This window comes from Euprymna scolopes, chromosome 23, assembly GCF_053919585.1.
Source record: "Euprymna scolopes isolate OS-2025 chromosome 23, ASM5391958v1, whole genome shotgun sequence".
Classification (NCBI taxonomy): Eukaryota; Metazoa; Mollusca; class Cephalopoda; order Sepiida; family Sepiolidae; genus Euprymna; species Euprymna scolopes.
The window spans coordinates 59552992-59572994 of NC_136504.1; the positions used below are offsets into that span (position 1 = coordinate 59552992).

Consider the following 20003-nt stretch of genomic DNA (forward strand, 5'->3'; position numbering starts at 1 on the left):
GAAGTAAAATAAAAATGAAACCAAAAATCTGAAACTGCAAAATTGTAAAAATTGAAGGTTGACCCCCCCCTAAAATATAGTGCCGGTAACTAACACCACATAAAATAGTTAAATGGTTAGATAGAATGGAAAGACCAAAGGAGATAAAGCACCAACCAGACCTCCACTGGATAGATGCGAACGAAACTGGGACCTTTGAGAAGCTTATTGCCACCCAAATTCTAGTGAAGATCAATGGTCATTGCCAGCGAGAATTTAATGGCAAACGACTATTGCGATAACGCAAATTCGTTTGCAAAGGTTATCAAAAGAGGTGAACAGTACTGGTGATCTGGAGACACTTGCTGTCATCCAGACTTCAGGGAATGCTACCGGTTGTTAGTGAGCAATCTCTGATCTCAGTCTGCGTGAGAACTCCTAGTGGTTGCAAATAATAATAATGATAACATTAATAATAATAATAATAATAATAATAATAATAATAATAATAATAATAATAATAATAATAATAACAATAATAACAAAAATTGTAGTGTCGGCATAAACTGGCGCCACACTTAATAATCGAGGCGGGTTAAGGAGAATGGAAAGAAGGAGGAGAGAAAACACTTACAAGACCTCCACTGGATTAGTGCGGGGAAGACTTGAACCTTGGGGAAGTTTATTGCCTACCAAATTCCAGTAGAGACGAATATTCACTACCCACAAGAAATCAATGGTAAATGGCTATTGCGATCACGCAAACTAATTTGCAAAGGTTATCGAAAGAGGTGGTGAGCACTGGTAATCTGGAGAGACTTGTTGTCACTTAGACTCCAGGGAACGCCACAGGTTGTTCTCAGAGAAAATTCTTTGATAGCCTGCGTGAAAACTCATAGTAAATAATAATAATAATAATAATAATAATAATAATAATAATAATAATAATAATAATAATAAAAAAAAAAAAAACGAAAATTATAATTGTGATCTCATCCATTTCTTTGGTCATTGAGATGCAACGAACCAGCATATATATATATATATATATATATATATATATATATATATATATATATATATATATATATATATATATATATATATATATATATATATATAGTGCATTGCTCTGTAATTACATTGAGATTCTTAAATAAGGATTGGTATTTATTATAAGAAAATATATTTCTACAGAAATATATATATATATATATATATATATATATATATATATATATATATATATATAAGGAACTATTGCCTTTTGCTAATAGTCGTACAAATACGTTTGCACAAAAGAAGAGACGCATTTATGCAATTCTTAAGTTTGCACCCTTACTCTCATGTACGTGAACGAGAGTTTTATTATTATTATTTTTTTCTCGCCACTGCAGTGCAGTCGGACATTGGCGCTGTCGACGAGCGAGCGCTACTGCCTTTAAACTGACAGGACAAAATATTGGCGACACACACACACACACACACACACACACACACACACACACACACACACGTACCTAAAAAAAAAAAAAGAAAAAAAGAAAAAGAAGAGTGAAATTCTCTCGACTGAAGGAAAACGACACCAGTCGCCGCTGACTACTCGGATATTTTTTTTTTTTTTTGCATTTTCTTCCAACAGAATGGATGCCGTGAAACAGATCCCGGACGCACGTCACAGGTAGGTACGCACATACAGTAGAGTCATGACATTAAAACCAGTTTTTGTTTCGTTTTCTCTATAAACGTATAAACGCACACACGCACATGCGCCACCAATTTCACTTCCTTCTAGGATATATAAATATACATCCGCCCGTCACAGCGAGTAGAGAACTACCAAACGCAATAATTTCAAGTGTTTAAGAGAAGAAAAAAAAAAAAAAAAAAGCAAACAGCCGGTCACTATCTCACCGTCGGAAATGAATTCCAAAAGAAATTCTTCACTCTATTTCCATAATGAGACGTTTTCTTTTCGTTTTCCTTTCTTCTTTCTATATTGATTGATATGTGTTTATTTCTTCCTCGACACATTCCAAATGCTTTCTTTATTTCTCATTTCTTTTTAACTTAACTGATTTAAACATTATTTTAAATGAATACGAAAAAAAAAACAAAACAAACAAACAAACACACAAACAAAAACAAGTGCGAATACTAGCAAAGCATATTTTTCAACATTTTTTACACAGGGTGTACACCTGTATAATATAATATACACACCGGCTAATCAACAAGTTATTATGAAATTAAACCCACCATAATGCATTTTTTTGTAAACAACTCTCATCTCATCTCGAACAAGAAAAAAACAAACTATTTTTGAAAATCTTTATTCGTTACAATAACAACCTAATCTTTTTGGCCCTTTGGCCAAGAAAGTGTAGTATCTGTTCCGGCAGATACTGCAAGCAAAGACCATATGTGGGGGCGACCCCACATATAAGACCTTGTTACTGTAGGGGCAACCCTTCATACCAATTGTCACTATCCAGCTCCCCTACTCCCCGGAGAGTTGGTCCCCATTTCCCCTTCACTCCTCACATTAAAAGTCGGCCTTGTAACCTAATTTGCTCGGTGGGGGAGCAAATAAATACCCTTATCTTTTTGGTCTTTTCTTCAAATGCTGCACTTCCATTTCTTGTTCTCTCTCAGTGGAGGAACAGCCCTTCACGACTGAGACAATTTTTTTTATTTTTGTACTTTTTTTCCACATTAAAAAACGACCCTGGTGTCTAACTCTGTCCCGTGGGGAGGCATTGTAAATAGGTACAATAACAACCTTTACTTGATTTCATCTGCTAAGAAGCTTATAAATGCTTCGCATGTAAAATTCTTTAGGTTTTGATGTGAAATATGGACCCAACTCCTGTTCAATCTCCTCTAATGATATTAATCTAAGACCGTTAAATGATTTTATAATCCTCGAAATAAGTGATAATCCGAGGGAGCAAGGTTAGGAGAATATGCAGGATGGTGCAAGATTCCCCAACCAAATATTTGTGTGAGGACAAGTATTATCATGATGGACGATAACTCCCTTTCTGTTGACTAAAGAAGTCAATATTGGTCAATATTGTTGAAAGATATGAATGATGCTTTAATAATCTTAAAGCAAAAAAGTTATAAATCAATCATGGTAATATATTGGAGTAATAACAATATGCCGGAAATAAATTACGATGGTTTAAAATATCGATTCTATTATATATATATAAAAGTGAACGTGTGTGTGTGTGTGTGTGTGCGCGTACATTTTCCTATGTAATAACTCTGTCAATTTTAAGTCTACAGACTCGAAATTTGATATACCGAGTACTGGGATTTGGAAAAATCTTTGTAATCCGGTTTCGGCCGGAAATTTGGCTGATAAGGGGTCAAAGTTCAACGATTTGACTTTTGAGAACTCTACCAAACTCCTCAGACAATTTTGGGTCTAAACACTTGAAATTTTAGATCTAGGTTCCTTGGACATGGATCTAACTTAATAACTTGATTTGAGCCCAAAACAATAAAGGTTAAGGAGTCATAATAGGGAAACAATAAATTTTAAGGGTCATAATAGGGGTCAAAGTTTAAAAAAATTGACCTTTATTTTTATTTGCTCAATATACACCTCCAAACACCCGGGCAACGCTGGGATGCAATGCTAGTTTTAATAAAAAAGCAAAATTTTTATGCAAAACGTGGAAGCAGGGTTAAGTGGTTTTCATACAAGTTTGCGTTCGCTTTACTGCATTCTGGCAAACTTGGAGGTAACTTAAGCCATTTCGCAGTCGGAATGAGTTATAGTTCCACTCAGCCCCCCCCCAATACACCCTCTCTTCGGGATGAGGGAAGGTTTATTGTTGATAACCTGAGGTGGCCCTGCTGGGAAAATGCCTTAAAAGTCCGCTCTCGGCTGCTTTTATACCAGATTAGAGTTCCCTCTCGGGAGTGCTTATTTTCACCTTCCGACTTTATACAACATCAGCTGGAGTTTTCATTAGCTGATAACGACAGGTGTTTTTTCCTGGAATCTGAGTGACAGCAAGGCACCACGGTATTTCAATATTGAATATCTTTTCAGAATAAGGATCTTGCTATTTTTTATAGGATTTTCAAATTAAATTCAATTTTTTACTGTATCTTTTGTTTATTAAATTGTTAGGTGAAGGTCCAAAATAGTTACAAAACTGCCCCTCTCCTCATGTTAAGAAAAAGGTTTTAAATAGTAACGCTATTATTTCAACACGGTCCGTATTCTGCATAGTACTCAATATTGTCCTTTCGAATTGTCATTTGGATTGTGCTACCCTTCCTCCATTTTTTCCAGGCTCCCTGTGGTCACTTTCCATTGGTACAACCGCAGGATCTTATGTCACGTGGATGCGGAGGAGGAAGTCAACTTATAGCTTTCATTTTGCTAGGTTTTAGTGCTTTCAGTTCTTTTAGGCTCGTGTTATTATGTTCTTTATTTGATAATATATAATGTAAGAATACGGCATAATCACGTTGACACACCGGTTCCCGAAGTCACTTTTGACGTTGAGCCTGGTCAGTATTAAAATGGGTGACCATCTGGGAATTCCAGGTGCTGTATGTGCTCTCCACTTATCTCGGCATTGTTTCCAGTCGGCCTGGACCTCCCTTTGCCACGGGATTCAAGCAGTGTCGATTCAGGAGAGGTGTGGTTGGAGATTGCGCAAACCCTGCCTCGCAATTGCATGCGCAGCTACCCTTACATTGTCGCTTGAGATTTAACGGAGGCATCACGATAATGTAAGTGTTGTGTTTGCTAATGAACAGCTGATTGTGACCATTTGTTGACGTACGCTGCCTTATGCTTCCCCACCTCCACAAAGAAGGAGGTAACACCTAGAAGGATAGTTTAATGACAACAGAACAGATACTATGCCCTGTAAAAGAATAGTTAATGTTTGAGAGACTTTCTCATGACACCAAAACACATATTACACCCCCAAAAGGAGGAATAATGCTTGGGAGAATGGTATCATGACCACAGAACAGATGCTACCCCACCCTGGATTCAGCATTGATTGTACAGTAGTACATTGATTAGCAGTAATAGTATAGTTTCAGTTTTAGACAGACAGATAACAATTTTACATTAGAAATAGATTTACTCACTAGGACTCCTCAGACGAGGCATTACTAGTGATATTTCACTGGAAAAAATCAAATAAAAATCTGGAGTACACTGGGTTCTAAATGACAACAAGTCTCCTCAGATTTCCAATATTTCCTGCTTAATTCTTGTTCTCGCACCAGCTGTTTACTATTGAATTCTTACTGATAACAACTAATGTCACTCTCGAATTTGAGCGATATAAGTTTCTTCGGAATTTTAGTAATCGCCGTACCCTACTAATCGAGGTATGTATGGTGCTATAACTCCTCTGTATTTCTAACCTCTCAGCTCCTCCACAGTTACTGGGGAGATCTGAGAGTACTGGTACTAATATCGGTTGAGGTTAATGCCATTACATTTGTATTTGGTGTGTGCCACTATCATTAACTAAATGATCACTCACTTGCAACAACGAGTGTTGTTTTCTGGAGACTGAGTGACAACAAGTCTCCCCAGATTTACAGTACTTTTATTCCTTTCGATTACCGTTTAAAATCACTTTGCTTTATCGTAACAACCACTTATAATTGAGTTGCCGTTGATAGCTATTGATTTTTTTCCCTAGAATTTAAGTGACGCTACCCCTGCTCGGGAAACCGTTACATCCCATGCTCTTGCATTTGAGGGAACGTGAATAAATTCTTTGCTTTTTTTTTTACTGCTCACGACTACTTTCTGTGAGATCAACCGATGGGGGTTCTATATTATTTAAGGTCCGTTTCTAATAGTACTTTCATCCAATCTTCGTTCCTTAGGGATAGTAATTTCATTTTGTTCTCGCTCATAATATCTTTGATGCGTTCTACTTCTTCTCTTTCTTCCTCACTGTGTTTTGTGGTCACGTGGTTAGTGGGTTCTAGAGTTGCAATGGTTATATTATATTATAGTGTGCCGAGAGTTTTCCTGTGAATTATGTTGTTCTCTTGTTTTATTTAAATTTCCGTTTAGAATCGGTTCCGCTAGAAATTTACGTTTCACAACGATATAGATCATCATTTAGAAGAAATAGAAAGAAGAAAAGGCATTTTGACACACACACATATACACACATATAAAATTATAATGATAAACATTAATCCCCAGTATATATGTAATATTGTCAAAATACATACTTATAACCAGTGAGCTACACAAATGTTTATTTCTTTAAATTAGAACATATACTGACAATAAAAAAGTTATATAATAGACCAATTAAAAACAAGAATAATTTTGATTGCATATTTTACCGTTTGAACCTTAATGATTACTATTTCATTAATTAGTATACTAGTTAATTCATTGATTTTTTTATATCTGTTATTCTATTAAAAATTTCTTTCACAAAATTTTCTTACACCCCCCCCACACATATATTTATATATTTTTAATTTCTGCAAATCAATGATACATTTTTTACTAATGTTTATCTCTGACGAAAACAGTCTATCTTTGAAATCAATGAGTTAATATTTTTCTATGAATTTTTGATGGATAATAAATATTGTAATTTTTTAAATTTTTCTTGTTTATATATATATATATAAATATATATATATATATATATATATACATATAGACATATATATATGTATATATACATATATATACATATATACATATGTATATGTATATATATACATATATACATATATATATGTATATACACACACACATACATATGTGTGTGTGTGTGTGTGTGTGTGTTGAGAATAATGGAAATACTGTTCTGACGAAATAGAGAAATGAAAAAGGAACAAAGTTCTGTGTGTCATGTTTCGTCTTTATTTCTCGAGGAAGTCTCGAAATAAAGACGAAACGTTAGTGAGCATATAACTTGGTTTGTTATTTTTATTATTTCTCTCTCTCTCTCTCTCTCTCTCTCTCTCTTATATATCTATATATATAAAAATGTAATTCTTGGTTTGTTATAAGTGAATAAAACCATATTTCTACGTTACCAATTTATTTGAAATTTTCAGACAACCCATCTTTAGAATCAAGGGATGTTTTTATGTTATTAAAATAAATTCACCTCGCGAATTATTAAAATATTAAATAAAATAAACATATTTTCGTAACCGTTAGTGCGAACCTGTTTTGTTGATGAAACTTAACTTCCGGTTCGATTCATTTCACAGCCACGAATTGACGAAGCGAAGTAGATTTCATTTTCTGTTTACTCGATAAGTAAAAATAACAACAAAAAAACATAATTCATTTGTTTATCTTCCAAATTTTTTAATTTAAACATTTTTTCTTTATTATATAAGGCAAAAAAAGTTTGTCGCTTGCTTTTTGAGTTTTATTTATTTATTTTTTTTTTTTGTTTTTCGATATAAGATTGGTTGGTAAAAGTACAGTTTTTTTTTACCGATTGGTAACTTGCTTAAATAATATTTGGTGCTAATGCAAAGAGTGGTCTGCGCTATTTTTTAAATCGTATTTCCACGTTTAATTAAAGTTTTATTATATGTTTTTTATTCAATTATAAGGTTAAAATACAGATTAGGTACAAAACACCCTCCCCTCCCCATGTTAAGAATGGATTTTTAAATAATAACGTTATTATATCAACACGGATCACTCTCTGCATGAGTACTGTACTTTCACCTAACAGTTTAATAAACAAAACATGGTACTTATGCAGAGAAAGTACCATAATAATATAATAATAGAATAATAACGTTATTTAGAAAGCCATTCTTAACATGGGGAGGACGTTTTGTAACTATTCTATACTTTCACCTAACAATTTAATAAACAAAATATGGTACTTATGCAGAGAAGGTACCGTGCTGAAATAATGCTATTAAGAAAGCCATTCTTAACATGGGAAAGGGAGAGTGTTCTGTAACTATTTTATATTTTCACCTAACAAAAGATAGTACTTATGCAGAGAAGGTACCGTGCTGAAATAATACCGTGCTGAAATAATACCGTTATTTAGAAAGCTATTCTTAACATGGGGAGGGAGTTTTGCATCTATTCTATACTTTCACCTAACAATTTAATAAACAAAAATAAATAGTACGTATGCATAGAAAATACCGTGCTGAAATAATGTTATTTAGAAAGACATTCTTAACATGGGGATGGTATTTTGTAACTATTCTGTCCTTTCACCTAACAATTTAAAAACAAAACATGGTACTTATGCAGAGAAGCTACCCCGCTGAAACATTAACGTTATTATTTAGAAAGCCATTCTTAACATGGGGATAGGGGTGTTTTGTAACTATTCTGGACTTTCACCTAACAATTGAATAAACAAAAGTTAAACTTAAGCAGACAAGGAACAGTACTGAATCAGTAACATTATTTAGAAAGCCATTCTTTACATGGAGAGGGAGGATGTTTTCTAACTATTCTGTACTTTCGGTGCTAATGCAGAGAGTGATCTGCGCTATTTTTAAATCGTATTTCCACGTTTAATTAAAGTTTTATGATATGTTTTTTATTCAATTGTAAGGTTAAAGTACAGAATAGGTACAAAACCCCATCCCCATGTTAAGAATGGCTTTTAAAATAATAACGTTATTATTTCAGCACGGATCACTCTCTGCATGAATACCGATTAATGTTTTGTTCTTTGCTTTTTTCCCGTATGTTTTGTTTTTTTTTCAAGAAAACCTTTTTTAACAAAAATTGAAAGTACACGTTTTTTCTTTTTTTTTACAGAAGTTGTTTTTACATAAGAAAATATGAATGCTTTTTCTTTATTAAAGAAATTGGGTACTCGTGCACTTATTGATCCGTGCTGAAAAAATAACGTTATTATTTAAAAAGCCATTCTTAACATGGGGAGAAGAGGGTGTTTTGTAAATATTCTGGACTTTCACCTAACAATTTAATAAACAAAAATTAAACTTAAGCAGACAAGGAACAGTACTGAAGCATTAACATTATTTAGAAAGCCATTCTTAACATGGGGAGGGAGGATGTTTTCTAAGTATTCTGGACTTTCGGAGCTAATGCAGAGAGTGATCTGCGCTATTTTTAAATCGTATTTCCACGTTTAATTAAAGTTTTATGATATGTTTTTTATTCAATTGTAAGGTTAAAGTACAGAATAGGTACAAAACCCCATCCCCATGTTAAGAATGGCTTTTAAAATAATAACGTTATTATTTCAGCACGGATCACTCTCTGCATGAATACCGATTAATGTTTTGTTCTTTGCTTTTTTCCCGTATGTTTTGTTTTTTTTTCAAGAAAACCTTTTTTAACAAAAATTGAAAGTACACGTTTTTTCTTTTTTTTTACAGAAGTTGTTTTTACATAAGAAAATATGAATGCTTTTTCTTTATTAAAGAAATTGGGTACTCGTGCACTTATTGATCCGTGCTGAAAAAATAACGTTATTATTTAAAAAGCCATTCTTAACATGGGGAGAAGAGGGTGTTTTGTAAATATTCTGGACTTTCACCTAACAATTTAATAAACAAAAATTAAACTTAAGCAGACAAGGAACAGTACTGAAGCATTAACATTATTTAGAAAGCCATTCTTAACATGGGGAGGGAGGATGTTTTCTAAGTATTCTGGACTTTCGGAGCTAATGCAGAGAGTGATCTGCGCTATTTTTTTAAATCGTATTTCCACGTTTAATTAAAGTTTTATTATATGTTTTTTATCCAATTGTAAGGTTAAAGTACAGATTAGGTACAAACCCCCTCCCCTCCCCATGTTAAGAATGGCTTTAACCTTACAATTGAATAAAAAAAAAACATATCATAAAACTTTAATGAAACTTGGAAATTCGATTTAAAAAATAGCACGGATTAGTAAGTTCATTAGCACCAGAAATTGTTAGGTGAAATACAGAAAAGTTTCTACCAAGAAAACCATTATTATTATTTTTTTTTTTTGCTATTCTTACCAAGGGGAGGGGATGATGTTTTGTCACTATTCTGTGCTTTCAACTAATAATTTATAAAAAAAACAAAAGGTAAATTTTCAGATTAGGTTCACCTCCACAATTTTTAACATGGGTAGGTTGGGGGTGTTTATTCTGAAAGCCGTTCTTAACATGGGGAGAATGGTGGTATTTATTCCAAAAGCCGTTTTTAAAAGACGAAAGACAGGTAAAAGGTTAAAGCATGTGGTTAGGCATGAGTGTTGTTTATTCCGAAAGCCGTTCTTAATATGGGGATGTTGGGAGTGTTTATTCATGGCCGTCAGTGAATTATAGTGCATAGTACAGGTCTGTATATCTCAAAAACTAATGGCCTCTGCAAATTTTAAATGAGATTTTCTCATTCAGCATAGTCGAAAATTGTGGAGGTGGACCTAATGTAAAAAAAATACCCTCCCCCCAAAAAGATATTGTGAAATTTAAATTTAAGCGCGGTAACAAAAATAAAATTAGACAGAAAAATACACCTTTGGGTTTGTACTTGCACAAAGACTTGAAAAAGTTGTCAACAAAAACAAATATATAACAAGTAAATATTTTCAAAGGCAAGATAAGTTACTTTTCTACCTAATTGGATAATTTTTAGTGTTTAGATTCGAAAAAAGTTGTCAAAAAATAAATGTATAACAAATATTATCTAAGGCAAGATATATTACTTTATTACCGAAATGGATAATTTTTTTTTTGTTTTTTAATGCAAAATTTTTATTCGGCTCAAAAAAAACACAGCGTTTACTGTTATATTTGAAAATTACAAATGGCGGCAGACTGTATTAACACATTAGGTTTGGGAAAATGAGTTAAAATTAAAAAAAAACTATACAAAATACTGTTAAAAACCACTGAATACATGTCTGCCTATGTCACAGTAACATATATTAAGTGAGTTCCTGACAGTATTTTGTATAGTTTTTTTTTTTAGTTTTAACTCATTTTCCCAAAGTTAATGTGTTCAACAGTCTGCCGCCATTTGTATTTTTCAAATATACAGATAAACACTACATTTTTTTCAAACGGATTAAACATTTTACACTAAATAAAAACACTAAAATCTTATCCAGTTAGGTAGAAAAGTAACTTATCTTGCCTTTGATAACATTTATTTGTTATATTTATTTTTCAACAACTTTTTCGTTTCTGTGTTTAGTAATACAAACCGTTTTATTTACTATAACGTTTAGTCGGCTCGAAGAACAGTGTTTATCAGTGTATTTGAAAAATACAAACAGTGATGGACACTGTTGATGATGTTAAGTTTGAGAAAATGATTTAAAACTAAAAAACTATACAAAATACTATCACAAACCCACCGAATATGTCAGCCTATGTCACAATAACATATAATCAGTAGGTGTCTGCCATTGTTTTGTATAGTTTTTAACTGATTTTCCCAAACTTAATGTATTCAACAGAGTCCGCAACCATTCGTCTTTTTAAAATACATAGATAAACACTGCGTTTTTGAGCCGATTAAACATTTTACATTAAATAAAAACACTAAAAAATTATCCAGTAAGATAGAAACGTAATTTACCTTACCTTTGCTTTCATTTATTCGGTTTTGAACAACTTTTTCGAATCTGTGTATAGTAACACCCCCTACCCAAATATTAATTAAAAACTCACATTTTTGAATACAATAAAAAAGAAAACTATTTAGTGTTTCAATGGTTTAGCAACTTTCGGCTTAATCCACTTAATGTTGGTCGAGCCCAAGATATGATTGATGGTAACTCCCGAGGATCCGGATCCAATTCTGCAAGAGTACCATATGTTTTTTCATTTTCGCCTTTTTTTTTTTTTACTTTTTGGAGTGGATTGCTGTACTAAGAATATAAGAAACATGCATTTTCTCTTTTTATTAGAATTTTCCATTACACGAAATTAAGCCACAGCAACGCGTGGCAGGGTACAGCTAGTATATATATATATATATATATATATATATATATATATATATATATATATATATATATATATATATATACCCAGCGTAAATTAGCAAAGAAGGTTCAATGAACATAAAAGAGATATACAAAATAGCAATTCTCTAAGTGTATTATTCTCTCATTCATTGCAGCATAATCACACCGTGGATTTTAAACAAGCAAAAATAGTTATATTAAAAATATATATATATGGATTTTAAACAAGAAAAATAATTATATTAATAATAATAATAATAATAATAATAATAATAATAATAATAATAATAATAATAATATACATATATATTATAAAATAAGGCTGAACGTGTGTGTGTGTGTGTGTGTGTATCTGGTCACGAATAGGTTCCTATATGGTTGACTATTTTAAAAAACTGATTACATATAATGATAGATGTATCGAGGATCAGGAATGGGTATGTTTGATCTGGCAGAACGGTAATTCATAAAAATTGTGGGATCTGTGTTCGCGCCTAGCCTCCAAGTATGGAAATAAAAATTGAAAAAAAAAAAAACGTTTACAAGAGTTTTGGATATAGATATACATAAGAATACTTTGGTAAGTATGTTTCAACTTAAATAGGGATGGTATAATAAAATTGTGGGAACTGCGTTCGCGCCTGTACTCCATTGAAATATGGCACACACTTTAACAAAGACTTTTCATATCTATTTGCGTAAGTATACTTTGATAATTATGTTTCAGTTTGAAGAAATATGGTATAATAAAATTATTGGGTGTTCGTTCGCTCCTGACCTCCATAGAATGTAAATATGTCTCAAAGTTCAACAAGGTTTTTTAAAAGGGGTGAGGGTCCACAATAACACCTTAACTTTAATCTTAATTCACGTTAGTTTTTATTTATTTTTTGATTTGAATCATATTGTGTCGAATAAATTGACCTCATAAATTCATGTTCTTATTAAAGTGAAAGCCCCCCCCCAAAAGTCGGAACTTTAGGCAATTCTCGACACAAATTTTGCATAACTCTGTTTTTTTTCTTCACCACTTGCACGTGGCACTCTTTCGAAAATAGATAAATAGATAAATAATAAAAAATAAGGACGTTACTTGTTATCGTGTCAAAAGAAGGAAAAAAATCCTATTCACGTGATTACGTGTCTTTTTAAAAACATTTACATAACCTTTTTATTTTTATTTATATATCTGTTTAAGCTTTTTTGTCAGTGTACTAGAAAATATTCAGTTGATTACAACCCTTTCTGCGTGTTCTTTGCATTACAATAGTATAACCCTCAATCCGATATAGGTTCCTGGGAAATGAATGTAACTTTATAACTTAATTTGAGCCCAAAACAATAAATGTTAAGGGGTCATAATAGGGATCAAAGTTAAAAAAATTGACCGCTTTTTTTCTTTTTTATTTTTTTGCTAAACATACACTTCCAAATACTCGGGCAACGCCGGGCACCCATGCTAGTATATATATATATATCTATATATCTATAAAAGTGAACATCTGTGTATCATGTGTATCTGTCTGTCTGTGTATCTGTGTGTCTGTCTGTGTGTGTACATTTCCCTACGCAATAACTCTGTCAATTTTTAGTCTACAGACTGAAAATTTGATATACAGCGTACTGAGATTTGGGAAAATCTGTGATCAATTTTCGGCCAGAAATTTAGCGATTATGGTCTCAAAAGTCAACGATTTGTCCTATGAGAACTCTACCAAACTCCTCCGACAATTTGGGGTCCAAACACTTGAAATTTTAGATATAGGTTCCTTGGATATGGATCCTACTTAATAACTTGATTTGAGCTCAAAACAATCAATTTTAAGGGGACATAATAGGGGGGAAGTTAAAAAAATTGACCGCTTTTTTTTGCGCAACATACACCTCCAAATACCCGGGCAGCGCCGGGCAGCACCGGGCACCCATGCTAGTACATCTATAAAATGTGTCTGTGTATCTGTGTGTCTGTGTGTCTGTCTGTGTGTGTACATTTCCCTACGCAATAACTTTGTCAATTTTAAGTCTAAAGACTGGAAATTTGATATACAGGGTACTGAGATTTGGGAAAATCGATGTGATCAATTTTCGGCCAGAAAATTGGCTGTTAAGGGGTCAAAGTTCAACGATTTGACCTTTGAGAACTCTACCAAACTCCTCCGATAATTTGGGGTATAAACACTTGAAATTTTAGATATAAGTTCCTTAGACATGGATCTAACTTTATAACTTGATTAGAGCCCCAAACAATAAATGTTAAGGGGTCATAATAGGGGTCAAATTTTAAAAATATTTGACCTCTACGGTCGCTACCAAATTACTCAGACAATTTCTGGTCTAAACATTTGAAATTTTACATAAAGGGTATTCAGAGGTAGGGAAGCTTTTTCATCGGTTTGGCTCGAAAATTTTTAGTTACCAATATATAAATGTATGTATGTATGTATGTATGTATGTATGTATGTATGTATGTATGTATGTTTTCATGTCTGCCTAACACTTTCGACAGAGCCGACGGATTTTCCCAAGATCAGTATCGTTTTGAAGTTCGACCTTTCAGACGACAAATATCGAAAAATTGGCTAAAAACATTAATATCTTCACTTTAAACTGGGCACTTTTCTACAGGGGGTCGCTTTTTTCGCCAATATTTTTGAAAGTTTTCCTCTCCTTTCGATTGTCTAGCCTTTAATTTAAAAAAATGTAATTTCCGGTTTGGCGGTGGTCGTAACGGCATAGACGTCAGGTTTTTTTCACGTTCTTTTCCTCCTTTGCGCTACGGGTTCGAGCCTGCCTTCTTACTACCACTTTTTATTTTTGATCAACAAACATATCCAAACACCCGGGCAACGCCGGGCTGAAATGCTAGTATATATATAAAAGTGAAAATATTTTGTGTGTGTGTGTGTATCTGGCTGTGTGTGCACATTTTCCTACACAATTTTCTTTTTTGCTCTATAGACTCGAGATTTGACATAGGGGATATTGAGATTTTGGAAAACCGTTTGGATCGGTTTTCGGCCAGAAATGTGGCTGTCAAGGGATCAATGTTCAACGATTCGACCTTTGAGAACTCTACCAAACACCACCGCCAATTTTGGGTATAAACACTTGAAATTTTATATATAGGTTCTTTGGAGATTGATATAACTTTATAATTTGATTTGAGCCCAAAACAATAAATGCTAAGAGGCCAAAATTGGGGTCAAAGTTAAAAAAAATTGACCTTTTCTGTCTCTACCAAAATACTTAACCAATTTTTGGTCTAAATATTTGACATTTTACATAAAGCACATTCAGACATAGGGCAAGCTTTTTTGGGCGAAAATTTGGCTGCCAATGGGTCAAAGTTCAAAAGATTTTACATTTGCGGTCTCTAACAAAGTATAAAGACAATTTTTGGTCTTAACATTTTAAATTTCATATAAAGGGTACTCAGACATTCAGCAAGCCTTTTAATCAGTTTTTTGGGCGAAAGTTTCGCTGCCAAGAGTTCAAGATTGAAAGAGTTGATCTTTGCAGACTCTCCAAACTCCACCGCCAATTTTCGGTCTGAACACTTGAAATTTTAGATGTAAGTTACCTGGACATGGGTAAAACTTTTAATTTGATTTAAGCCAAAAAACAATAAATGATAAGGGTTCAAAATGTGGGTAAAATAAAACAAACCTGATTAATAACAAAATTATATAGTTGATCAACAGATTAAACACACTTTATCCGCCATTACAAAAAACACTAATGACAATGATAATAATTATAGTTAATAATAACAACATTTTATTGTAACGAGATGCATGCTAATTATAAAATAGACAATAAAAAAGGAAATATCATACACAAACACATTTCACCACTGAAAAATCTCTAAAATTAAATTCATTATTTTTTACAAAAAATTTAAAACAAGTCAATTACTAATAAGCAATAACTCTACACCCGACGACAGTTTAGTCAAAACTAGAAATGTCGCGTACATTTTTAATGCCCTGTAGGAGAATATGTCTCCAAAAATAACATGTACATTGGCATGACTAAAACCAGTATGTTTCGTCAACTAACATGCCGGTCCTGGATATGACCGATGGTGAGGCCCCACCTTACGGAGCCACCCTTTAATTGCCATTGCTCCCAGGTCCACTCTGACCCGGAGTGGTAGTACCTGCTAGGGTCCCAACTATGGGTTAAATAGAATCTGACTTAAAAAAAAAAAATACTCCATTAAAAATCGTCCCTCAAAATAACTAGATTCGGCATTAAATAACCAGAAAAAGGTTGATATGCTGTAAAACAAAAACAACCAACCAACCAACCAACTAACATGCCGCCTTTCTTCCCCAAATACCTCCATTTACCAACACCTTGCAGCACATGACAGCCCCAAAACTGAATTTAGGAATATAATAATTAAAAACACAGCTATCTTAGTCGTTTCACACTGTGATCTGCGCCCCCCAAATCATTGAAGCCCTACTGATTCGTATGAAAAAAAAAACGACCATTAATCAGGCTTAATATGAAAGGGAAGGCACGCTTAAGTGCTTTCAATGATTTTAAACAATTTTTATCGTCTTTTCAATAAAATGCACCAACGCAATCTTTAATTCATCACTCGCCTGAAGACGACTCATGAAAGTCGAAACCGTCGCGACCGCGGTAAATTTCTTTTTACACTCGAACAGTACGTTTGAACACTACCTCTCCCAAAAAGAAAAAAAATAGATTGTAAGAAAATCAAACAGGAATTATCCCTGCTCTTCAATGAATTATATATGTACACCGAGTTACAATATATATATATATATATATATATATATATATAAATTCCACAGCCAAACAACGTCGCAGGCCACAAGAGTCATAACAGTCAACGAACCGGAAGTCCAAAACTCGAGTTTCGTCCTCATTTGGGCTCATCAGTTAGACACATCCGAACTCAGGATTCGAAATCTGAGCCTCTTGCATGCGAGGCAAGCACTCTACCAAATGAGCAAACGCCCCGCACACAAGAATTTCTATTAACCAACACAGACCAAGCAAACTGCGCCGAAATACGACTGTGAAATGAACCTACTTCGTCTCGACAAGGGACGCGCTCATCGAACATATATATATATATATACATATATATATATATATATATATATATATATATATATATATATATATATATATATATATATATATAGTCCTTCATCCGTTATGCCAAAGTCCTTGCGTTACGTAATATATAAAGTACTAGATAACATTCAGTTGTAAGCAGTATTTTTCTGGCGATTAAAGATCCAATTCTCAGTGCATGCAATACTAATAATACAATTGCGAATTACTTTAGATTTTTTACCTGTCATGGTCGACGGAACGAAAGTATGCTACCCTGAGTTCTATTATAAATTCCAAACAGTTTCCTACGTTCTACGGAAAGATTCTCAAGTTCGACAATATATGCCTAAAGAAGATAGGAGGTTACATCAGCCGAAACGTTGTGTGGATAATACTCAAAATGAGAAAAGCGGTTCGAATAGCCCAAAATAATACAAGATCTCTGATATTTCGCAATGAAAAAAATTGGACAATGTACTTATTACATTTTTTTAAAGTTGTGATTGACAAAAAAAAAAAAAAAAAAAAAAAAATTAGTAACGAACGGAAAGAGGGACAAAACCTCTATTTATGCAAAATATTCTCACAATAAAACATGAATTCATTTTACTTATGTAATGTTTCTCCCTGCAGCAACTGGCATTTCATGTTAAATACTAATTAATACTTATTACTTCCGTTTGCGTAAATATAATAAAGGTAACATTCATATACACTTTATACTGTCAGGGAGACACTCTTGCTAAATGGTTCTGTTAAACACATGGAGATTGTAGTGGTCCACTGGCGAACGTTTAATGGTAGTCATTCAGAGATCGTCGCAATCGTACTGGGTCAGGTTGTTTTTAAATAAAGGTCGCTTGCAGTGTCGGACATTTAGCATTTCCGGCCTGGCAATTTGACACAAATAGCAAAGAACATGAAACAGTGCCAAATACGTCCTAAGATAGAGTACTAATGTCACATCTGGCGAGAAATTGCAAAGAGCCATCTTTCCTTCCTTGACAGGGCACAAAACGGTCTTCAAATCTATTGGGCGAGGACCTTTTCGCCTCCCTAGTTTCTATTTCTCACAGAAAAGACGTGTCGAGTTTATTTTCTCTGTCTATTTTTATGGCAGCTGCTCGACTGAGCTCCAATCACAAAAATTCGCACAAAAACACTTCTCTAGCTACAACAACTGTAAACAATTTCCCCCACTCTCTGTGCCTAAAACTAAGCGAAAATTAATTTCTTAGAAATGCCCGTTTGCGACAAAAATACTGTGTGGCTACTTCCCAGTGGACTATAACATTGTCGTTTTCAAGTCTAACGTGAATAAGTTATTGTTGAACAATCCTCTTACATAATTAAACCATAACCAAGTTTCATCATTACTGATCGCGGTGTTCTTTCATCGTCTACCTAACCCTTATCATAGAATCATCTCCGCGGTGACCACTAAATAAGAAAACTCTTCTAACAGAAAGCCCAACGCCTAGAAGGGTAACAACAAGGAACACATTTATTTAATTATTGACATTTTTTGGAGATGAGTAATTTGTATATTTTATTTATTTATTTGCGGACTATTACACCCATCTTTGTAGTTGTTGTTAACCGCGACGGGATAAGAAAATCTGAATCACGTAACTGCATACTCAGTAATTACTGCATTCCATAGTTGTTTTCGTCTCACCACATTTTGGCCAATTAATCCTCGAGTCGGTTTTGGGTAGGATTTAAACCGCTATCTTCAGACAATGATCACCTGGAACTGTAAATATTCAAAGTCTCTAACCACTGCGCCACGGGTCCCGAGGTTGGATTTTGTTTTTGGTCTTATAAATCCAAATATTTTTTTTTTGTTTTATCTGATCTTTCATTGTCGGATCCGTACCGAATGGTATATATTATTAAATTATTGGAATTCTTTGAGATGGTTAATTTGTATATTTTACTTATTTATTTGCGGACTATCATCTTCATTTTTTATGGTTGTTGTTTCACAACGTTTCAGCCAACTATTCTTCTGGCCTTCGTCAGGTTATTAACCGCGACGGGATAGGAATGCTGAATCGTCAACTGTATCTTCAACAACTTGACAAAGGTCAGAGGAATAGTTGGCTGAAACGTCGTAAAACAAGTTGGCAAAAAAAATTATGCTTTTTTTCTATCTTGTTAATATCGTCAATGTTTTGGGTAGTTTAAGCCAAGATGGATATTTTTCTATCTGGAGGAGGTATATATATATATATATATATCAAAATATCGCTGAGTTTAGCTGTTGTGTGCCATGCGGTAGTCTGAAAATGAATGCTTTTTTGTCCTCATCGTCAGAAAATGTTGCTTGTGGAAATTTTTGATATCCTTACATATTACGATAACATGGGAAAATTCTGGTTGAGAAGGCATATAAGTGTTAATGTGTTTCCTGTTTAAAGTCAATACTTGTTGACAAATGTTTATGCGCTCCAAGATTTCGCTGCTTGAAGAGTTTCTAAAGGTTTATCCCTGTCACCGGGGTAGGCCACAAAACCCTGGCACGTTTGAGTGAAAATAAAATAAAAATGAAAAATAAATATCAGTTCAAACTCCTTCTTGCCAACTCCTGACTTCAAGGGGGTAATCTTCACCGCCCGTTATCTCCTTTCTCCTCTGCCAAAAACTCACCTGTGCTTTCACATTCATCCTTTACACAGCCGTCATTGTCCTTATACGCAAATTAATGTCATATGTAGATTAATAAGCCGTCTATAGACGAAAGGTTTTCCTTTCTCTTTCCTTCCTTGATTCTGTCACCCGACACGTTTTTCATTACTTTCGCCCCAAAAGTTGAAGTTAACTACTTTGTTGCGTTAATCTTTTCTCACGTCGATGACACCATTTTATCGTAGCATCGAAAATTTCCATGTGTAAATGGATCGTTATTCCCACATATCATTGAAAGGTAATAAAAATTCAGCCTGTTTTCAGCTTGGCATCGAACCGA

At 33.6% G+C, this 20003-nt stretch overlaps 1 protein-coding gene across 2 annotated transcripts in view; it reads left to right on the top strand.

Annotated features, from left to right (window-relative positions):
- The first annotated feature begins 1254 nt into the window (after positions 1–1254).
- LOC145245933 (uncharacterized) overlaps positions 1255–20003 on the top strand; it is a 71268-nt gene continuing 52519 nt past the window's right edge. The window contains exon 1 of one of the 2 annotated variants that reach the window (XM_080107684.1): positions 1255–1660. The gene's annotated coding sequence lies outside the window, so the exon portion shown is untranslated. The remainder of the gene's footprint in view (positions 1661–20003) is intronic. The other variant, XM_080107685.1, reaches the window with a different exon arrangement.